Source organism: Mesoplodon bidens (genome assembly GCF_964165515.1).
Source record: "Mesoplodon bidens genome assembly, chromosome: 4".
Classification (NCBI taxonomy): domain Eukaryota; kingdom Metazoa; phylum Chordata; class Mammalia; order Artiodactyla; family Ziphiidae; genus Mesoplodon; species Mesoplodon bidens.
Window position 1 is genome coordinate 132,928,126 of NC_138160.1, and position 9,710 is coordinate 132,937,835.

Consider the following 9,710-nt stretch of genomic DNA (forward strand, 5'->3'; position numbering starts at 1 on the left):
AGTTCCTCATCCTCCCAAGTCTGCAAGCGAGAGGAGAATCCAAGGTAAAAATGCGCTTAGCGGGACACACAGTGGGAGCTCTTTTGTGTTGTTGGCATACTTATTGGGAAACTGATTTTGCCAGTGTGCTCAAAGGTTTGCATTTTCCTTTTCTCGAGGTGGGGTTGGGAGGTGGGGTTGGGACTTCGGGGCCCCTGGCACTTAGGACTCAATAAGTATTTGATGAATGGACAAATGGATGAATAATCTAGTTTCAGATTACACTTCAGGCCTTTTTTTCCTCCACTCTCAGCCCACCGATCCTATAGTGAGTTCTACCATGTTTGCTGTATGCTATGTGCCCTTGAGAAAGTCCCTTCCCCTCCCTGGGCCTCAGATTCTCCTTGCAACCATGAGAAGAAGGGGAGCAAATTAGATAACGGTCAACCCGGAATCTTCTAGTTCCACAAATCTTGCATCCAGTATTTTGCAATGGCCCAGATCGTGTTAAGGATTTATTTTCCAAGTTCAGCTATGGGATGGGATCCCCTCCTGGTTCTATTATTGGTGCCTCCCACCCTCGAGCTTCTGGGCTTCTGGTGAAGTGGGTCCAGGACTCGGCATCCAAAGCTTCCTTCCTGCAGCTGCTCACAGCTCTGCCAATCTCTGGCCTCAGGCAGCTGGCTCCTCTTTTGTTCACCCTCAATGCCTGGGCTGCCCAGCTTGGCAATACCTGGCGTCCCGAATGGTGCTCAGGGCAGCCTGCGGCTCTTGCCTTCAAGTCTGACTTGATTCAGGTTGGCAGGGTGACAGCCCTGGGCACACTTCACACCCACTCTCACACACACAACGCCATAGAAACAAAAGAACACACGGTGAGCCCTCAGAAAAAGCAGGTTTCTTAGCAACTTTACAGCCTTCGTTCATGAGCTACTTGAAATTGAAGCAGCGTCTGATCTCCTGCCAGCTCCTGCCTGGGGATGGGGAGAAGGGGATGGCGGGTCTGTCTTTGCTGGAACTGACAGCTCAGCTTCCCCACCGCTGGCCTGTCAGTCAGCCTGGGAGGCAGAGGCCTAAATTCCACATTTGTCCAGGTTCTAGGAGAGCCCTCGCTACGGTTGCTTCACAGCTACAGCTGCAGAATTCAATCAACAAACCATATTGGAAACATGTACTGTGGGCTCGTCATGGTCCATGCTCTGTGCCCAGAGTGGTTAATCCCAGCTCTGACCTCGGCCCTGGAAAAAGACAGGTCAATAAGGGACCACCTGCAACCTCTAGAGCCTAGTGATGAGAACAAACAAGGACACAGACAGGTGAGAAGAGAATAACTTGATTCCCGCTGCACTGCCTACAGGTTGCAGTTTGCACTATTTTACAGCTTGCAGCTTTACCCAAGGCCTTTAGAATAAAACCAAAACTTTTTAGCCAGGCCCAAAAGGTCGTTGGAGCTGGCCCCTGCCTGCTTCTCCATCATGTCCTAACAGGGCTTAGGTGCCCACACAGGCCAAGGCTTTCCCACCTCCAGACCCCGCTGGTCCCTCTGCTTGGAATGTCCTCCACCTGCTCTGCAGCTTCTTTTCACCCTTTGGGTCTCAGCCCAACTGTCACCTCACCCAAGAGGCTTCTCTATCAAGAATAGACCCACACACATCATGCACTCATTCTCAGCACCTCTGTAGCTCCCCTCTTCACACTTATCCTAATAACAGTCCGTTCTCGTGATTCACAGCCGTTTTGTTCTATGAAGTCACCATGGACACCAAATGAGCGAATACAGACCCATCGCTCCTAGGGGAAGCACAGAATTAGGCTCCTGCCAGCCTCTGGTCACCACATTTTCATCAAGCCATCAATACATAACCTTGTTTTATGTGCATTTCTGTTTAAAGACACTTCATTTCATATAAATCATTAATTCATTCACGTTGAACTCACAGCCAACAACACTATAACTCATGCCTCAGTGAGACTTATCTAACATATATCTTTTCTCCGTCAGGCACATCCCAGCCTTCTGTGCTTAGGAACGCTAGGCAGTACCTCAGCACTATGCTTACAGAGCATTTTAAACCAAAGCCATCAACTAAAGCACAAAAATGTAAACTGCAACACAGAATAAGATGGCAAGAAGGACTTTTGTTTACAGTGCGAGAGCTGAATTGACCTCAGCTGGGAACATGCGTGGTGGGTGACTCCAATTTTTCTCCACTCTACACATGCACATGTCCAGAAGTGACCTCAAAAGTGCAGCAAGTATCGGTTTTGAGGTTACAAGTGCATTTTGGTGAGTAGGCAAATTTGCAAACACAAAATTAGTAAATGAGGATTATTTTAATTATTAGTTATTTTATTCTTTCATTTAGGTGTTTGATGTCTTTCTCCTCCACTGGACTTCATGAGGGTAATGCTCTTTCTGTACTGCTCACCATTTTATCCCCAGCTCTTAGCAGAACTGATTCGGACTTTGGAAATTGTTGAGCTATTGTTGAACCAAATACCTATCTCTGAAATTTTTGTTTTGTGAGATCTATTAATACTCATGATTTATGTCACTGTTAGTTGCATATTTAGTGAGGGCCAAAATAAAACAGCTTCCCAGGGCTTTTTCCTGACCACACTCACAGAAGATTGATAGATAAATCAAACCTTGATTTTTTCATGGGCATTAGAATTTTCCAGTGAGGCAAATAATTACATGCAGTTTCCTAGTCTCAGCTGAATTATTCCTTAGAAACTTGCTTGGTAACCTAGCATTAAAGAAAGAAGTGGAGAGGGCTAAGGGAATTTTTGCCTTCCCCATGACAGAGTATACACAGGCCCCTATATCCATACATAAATTCATTTCTGAAAATGTGACTAATCTCAAAAGTCAAACAACAAATGCATTCTGTCAACAGAGCACATCTGTTCCTAGGTGATAAAATATGGTATAACTCTTCCAATTACACTTGCATTTTTGGACACAATCTTTGATGATATATATCCAGTCTTGGCTAATATAGCTTCAATTTGATTGTTTTCCTTCACAAATCAAAAAGCAGGCTTAAGAACATCCAGTGGAGGCTAAAGATTCATTCTTTTCAATAAATCTAGGTATTTCTCTTTTTTTCCAGTTTTAAGTCAGTAAAATGTTATCTTTTAAACATTTTTATTGGAGTATAGTTGATTTACAGTGTTGTGTTAGCTTCTGCTGTACAGCAAAGTGAATCAATTATACATATATACAAAAATTACATATATACATATATAATTACACATATATCCACTCTTTTTTAGATTCTTTTTCCCACAGAGGTCATTACAGAGTATTGAGTAGAGTTCCCTGGGCTATACAGTAAGTTCTCATTAGCTATCTATTTTATACATAGTAGTGTGTATATGTCAATCCCAATCTCTCAATTCACCCCTCCCCCCACTTCCCTCCTGGTAACCGTCCAAGTTTGTTTTATACATCTGTGACTCTATTTCTGTTTCGTAAACAAGTTCATTTGTACCATTTTTTGATTCCACATGAAATCTAATTATTTCTGTCTTTATATCAATTATAAAGAGTTAATGATACACATACTTCCTTTTTTAAACAGCCTTATTGAGCTGTAATTCACCCATTTAAAGTGTATAATACAGTGTTCTTAGTATGTTCACAAGATTGTGCAGCCATCACCACTTCCTAATTCCAGAACACTTCTGTCCCCCTAGAAAGAAGCCCTGTACCCATCAGCGCTCACTCCCCACCCCGGCCCCACCCCCCACCCCAAGACCCTCAGCCGTTGGCAACTGCTAATCTTACTGTCTCTATGGATTTACCTTTTCTGGACATTTCACATAAATAGAATCATGAAATACATGACCTTTTGTGTTTGCCTTTCACTTAGCATAATGTTTTCAAGGTTTATCCATGCTGTAGCATGTATCAGTACTTGATTTCTTTTTGTAGATGAATAATATTCCATATTCTGGATAGAATTTTGTTTATCCATTCATCAGTTGGTAGATATTTGGGTTGTTTCCATGTTTTTGACTATTGTGAATAATGCTATGAACATTTATGTACAGGTTTTTGTGTAGATGTACCCTTTCATTTCTCTTGGGTAGATGCCTAAAAGTGGAATTGCTAGGTCATCTGGTAATTCTATGTTTTAACATTTTGAGTAGCTGCTAAACTGTTTTTCCAAAGTGGTGTCACCATTTTGCATCCCTCCTAGCAATAGATGCAGGTTTCAGTTTCTTCAGATCTTCACCAACACTTGCTGTTGTCTGTCTTATTGACTGTAGCCATCCTAGTTTGTGTAAAGTAATATCTCATTGTGGTTTTCATTTACACTTCCCTAATGATTAGTGATGTTGAGCATCTTTTCATGTGCTTATTGACCATTTGTTTGCGCTCTTTGGAGAAATACCTATTCAAACCCTTTGCCCACTTTTTAATTGGCTTGTCTTTTTATTATTGACTTGTAAGTGTTCTTTATATATTCTGTATACAAGTCCCTTATCAGATATATGATTTGCAGACATTTTCTCCCATTCTCACTTGCTTGATATGCACATGCGTCACATTGCTACTGTTGGTACTTTCACTTTTCCATTCACACAATTTTATGAGATTAAGATGCAATAAAATAATCAAGTACTTTCCCAATCATTGCTAGGCAGATGAATATGGAGACCGCCCATGCGGAAACTGAACAGTTGGCAGATAAGCAGTGCCACCCTGCCGTCTTGTCCTTTGATGTCTCTCCCTCACATGCAGAAACCTGAACTCAATGGGAAGCTTAGAGGTGTCATCATGTAACATATGAAATAATAACTACCGCTTATTGAGCACTTACTATGTGCAAGACATTGTGCTAAGTGCTTTACATTTATCACATTTGATTTTCACAAAAGCCCTATAAGAGAAGTACTATTATCTCATTTTATAGATGAAGAAAACTCAGGCTCTTATAGTTTAAGTTGTCAGTGGTTCTACAGCAAATAAATTGGCAGAGCTGGGATTCAAACCAAGTGCTTCAGAGTAGGGAGCCCTTGCTCTTATCCATGATGCCAAGAGCTGCGATACCTGTTAAGTGCTAGGCTGCAGACAAGGGCCAGAGCCAGAGGAATCTTTCACAGGTTCTCAGTGGAATGAGGAAAATAAGGCTAAATTTATTCCATTTAGATGACTGTCCTTTATTTTGAGATTCTTCCTACTTTTTTGGTATTCTGTATCACCTACTAATAGTACCAAAAGACGGTATTTTTCTTACCGTTATTATAAAAGAAATATAGTCACATGGTAAAATATTCAAATAGGAAGAAGTGTTATTAACTTCAAATTCTTTCTACCTTTCCTTTCTTGACCTGTAGTCTCCACCATAGAGGCAACCACAATTACTAGTTGGTGTATCCTTCATACATATATGTGCATGAATGTGTGTATAAAATTTTCTCGAAATACAAATGGAACTTATACTCTACATACTGCTTTGTATCTTTTCTTTTTTTACTTAATATCTTGGTATCATTGAATATATTTAATTTATTGAAAAAACGTTGACTGAGTCCTTACTCTGGTAGCCACCAGAATTGGAGAATTAGTGTTGTATGCACTCGAGCTACAGCAGCAAATAATACAGACGTGGTCCCTGCCTTCATGGAGCTTATATTGTAATGGGAGAGACAGTCACACAACAAAAAGAATAATAATAAAAGAGATTAATTGCATATTGTGATGAATGCGAATAAGAAAAGACACTGAACAGAGAATAGATGGGCTCGGGAAACCAACTGCTCTTAATCTCTCCAGGGAGATGACATTTAAATTAAGACTTGAGGGATGGAGCCAGCCATAAAGGAGCAGGTGGAACAGCATTCCAGTCAGAGGGAACTGCCAGTGCAGAGGCCTTGAGGTAGGAAGGAGCTTGGCCTTTTTGAGGAACTTACAGAAGAATAATTAGAGCTGAGGCATGGGGAGCAGGGCAAAGAGATGGCAGGGGGCAGTGTCAGAATGCACTGGGAAGCTGGTGAGGGGCCTTAAGGAGGGTGTGGCATGGTCTGGTTTGTGTAGATGCTACCTAGAGAACAAGTGACTTAGTGACCAGCTCAGAGGCCAGTGAAACCCTTCAGGCAAAAGATGATGGTGGGGCTTCCCTGGTGGCGCAGTGGTTGAGAGTCCTCCTGCCGATGCGGGGGACACGGGTTCGTGCCCCGGTCCAGGAAGATTCCACATGCCGCGGAGCGGCTGGGCCCGTGAGCCATGGCCGCTGAGCCTGCGCATCTGGAGCCTGTGCTCTGCAACGGGAGAGGCCACAGCAGTGAGAGGCCCGCGTACCAAAAAAAAAAAAAAAAGATGATGGTGGGCTGCGCTAGGCGGCTGGCTGCAGAAAATGAAGCAAAGAGGACAGATTCTAAATATCTATTGGAAATAGAAGAAAGTGCCTTGATGATGGGTTGGCTTGGAGTGGGGTGAGAGGGAGAGTCACGGGTGATGCAGGTTGCAATTTATGAATTTGGGTGTCAGAGAAGGTTAACTTGAACATCGTGGTCTGTGATGCCTCTGGAGCATTCCAAGCAAAGAGCTGAATGTTGTTATCTGGAGTTCAGAGGAGAGGTCTCAGCTAGAATTATAAAGCTGGGGGGTGTCAACCTGCAGTTTGAAATATCTGGGGGTAGGTTTGGGTATGGAAAAGAATGTTATAGTTACTGACTCATGTTACCCATTTAAAAATGTAGCTTCTGCTAAAGGCTTTAAATTCAACTTACAAATCTTGTTATTCCATTATAAGTCTAGTAATTTTTCGTATGAAGATAAGGACAATCACTTTCACTTGTTCTGATTACTATTAAATTAATTCTTAAGTTTAGTAGCTTCAGTCCTCAAACATTTAACAGACTTACAGCCTTAATTAATCAAATTTCCTTAGACATTTCAGACTACAGTTACAAAATTAATATGCCTGATTTTCTCAAACACTTTTAATGTCCAGTAGGGCAGACTTACAAATCTAAAAAGCCAGATCTTTCTAAGCACTTAACCATACGTTGTAGATTAATTACCTAACAAGTCAGATTCTCTGGGCCATTTCAAGAATCTTAAATCCTACACAAAGCAGAACAAGATCACAGAAACTTCTCTCCTGTATTCATTCCTTCAATATCTGAATATTTATTTATATCTCCTCTCTGGAGTTACAGATTTACTCCCCCCAGCAAGGGGATCAGCATTTTTTCCAAATATTACTATTTGGAACTAACCTATATAACAACAAGGGGAAAGCTTATGAGAAAGCTTTCCTTGAAGAAAGACTACAAAATTGTATGTAAAGGATGGTTAAAAGCATGTGCCCCACCCCCAAGAAAATACATAGCGGCTGGGGGTAATTAGGAGAGAAACCGCACAGTAATTTGAACAGGGAAGGGTTAATATAAAGATTTATTAATTGTAACAGGGGACTGTAGTAATGAGGCATTGCCCAGTAAGAAGTAAAGAGAACTCTAAAGAATACAGGAATAGCAGATGTAAGGAGCAGACAATACTCCTGGGGCTGAGATAGAGAACCCAGGAGAAAAGACCCCCTGCCCCTCCCCCACCAGAAGGGTAGTGCCAGGGGAAGTTGGTGCTGAAGAAACTGTGTGTACTGCAGTAGCCTGGCGCTGGATGCAAATGCTACTTTGAAAAAAATATATGTGGGAAATGTAGGAGCTCTTATCCATACCAATCGAGTTTGAAAGCAACATCACACACTGCCTTGTACAGATACTCAGCTGTTTTCTGTGTTGATGTCTGAGCTCCCCTGCTAGAAGATATCCTCTTTGAAAGCAAGGATTACATTTCATCTTCCTCATGTGGCCAAGCCTGAAGTGAGTATACATTATATGCTCAATAATTTATTTTTGAATATATGAACTCTGAGGGAAGAATCTTACTCAACTTGCCTTTTTTCCATTAATTTTTTATTCTATGTTTTCCTACTGTAAAGGCAAGAAATATTTATTGGGGAAAATGCAAAGGTAGAATAAAGGGAGGAAAATATCCATCATAATTACTGTTGGTACTTTGGTGTATTTCTTAGGCACAAATAGTTGTTTTTCTTTTTTTTAAAACAGATGTACACACATCATATCCCATATGCAATGTTATATCCTGTATTTTAAACTTAACGTAAATAAAGCACTTCTCCAACTCATCAACTCTTTGTTGAAGAGTCAGTGGTGAATTATTTTATTTAGAAACGTTTACATTGATGGTATGAATGCAAATGACTGCAAAATATCTCATTCTGAAGATGTTAGGTTGTTGATCTAACCATGTTAGATGTTAGGTTGTTGATCTTCCCTTGTGAAACTTTTCGTTCTTTTAAAATCTTTCCTATTATAAATAATCCCATAATGAACACTGTTGCCTATAAAATATTCTCCGGTAGGCCGATTTCCTAAAATGGCTGCCCCACATGTGAAATTACTAGGCTAGTGGGTACAAATACGTTTAAGGCCACTGAGAAAAACTGAAGATCATAGGACATCTGCTTCTAAACATGAAAACTGGTAGCTTCCCGTTTTCAACAAGACACAAACCAGAAGCCTCTTCAATGCCACCCAGTACTACCAAAATAGGTACACGTGCTTAGCTAACTCTCCCAGTCCCCTCCACGCCCCTCCCCCTGAGAAAATGCTGCCCAGCCCTAAAAGACTGCATGACTGCATGACCCTGGGCTAGTCCTTCGGGCCTTTGGCCCTCATTTGTCCCCAGGCTACCCAGTGGAGAGGTGGCCTGACTAGGCGCGCCGAATTAGAGGATTTCCCTACAGCCCTGGGTGTGTGTTTGACGTCCTGGGCGCCGAACCCCAAGCTCCGGGCCTCCGCAGGGCGCGGTCACCTCGCGGGTAAACCCGGAGGCTTAAAGCATTAGAAGCTACAGTTTACAGAGCTCCAGGGAGGGCCCAAAGTACGACAAGCCCTTCTCCACGCCGAGATTGGCTCAGCCTTTTCTACATCTCCTGCGCAGCGCCTCCTCTTCCCTGCGGTTCACCTAGTCCACCCTCCAGACCTAATCCCGACTTCCGATTCTTCCCAGCGGAAGGGTCACCCAAGCCCCTTGGGTCCCCTTCCCTCTCTCCTTTACTTTCCGCGCCGACCAACTCAGTCCCAGTCTCCACAGTGGGGGGTCTCCGCCACCCTAAGCTTGTGACCACCTTGCAAGACCCGTCATCAGACCCCCATCACCTCTTCTGCACGTCTTTCCACGTTATCTGTCCCGATCGTCCCTCTGTCTTTCCCGCCACGACTGTCTTTCTATCCGATTTCTATCCCGCCGGTCTGCGGGTCCTCTGGCCGTGGTCCTTCCGTTTCACCCTGTCTGAACCTCTCATGACAGTTTCTCTATCCCCTTTAGGTCCCCCCTCACATGCCCCTCCGCGTATCTCTCCCTCTGAGTCCCCGCCCACGTCTGCACTTCTGTCCCCCGAAAGTGATCCTCCGTACCCGGAGTCGGGCCCTCCGTCCAGCCGGGACCCTGCTAACCATCCATTCCCGGGCCCGGAGAGTCTGCGGCCCGGTTCCCCTCCCTCACCCGGGGAACTCTTCCCTTTTCCACTTTCTCTACTTTGAACCCATCCCAGCAGAGTCCAGGAAGTAGCCAGGCGCCGGGGACTGGCGGCGATGGCGCCCAATGGGACGCGCCAGCGGCGGCGGCGGCCCCGCCCAGAGTGCGAACGCGGCCAATGGACGCGCGGAGGCGGGACTTCCGCTGT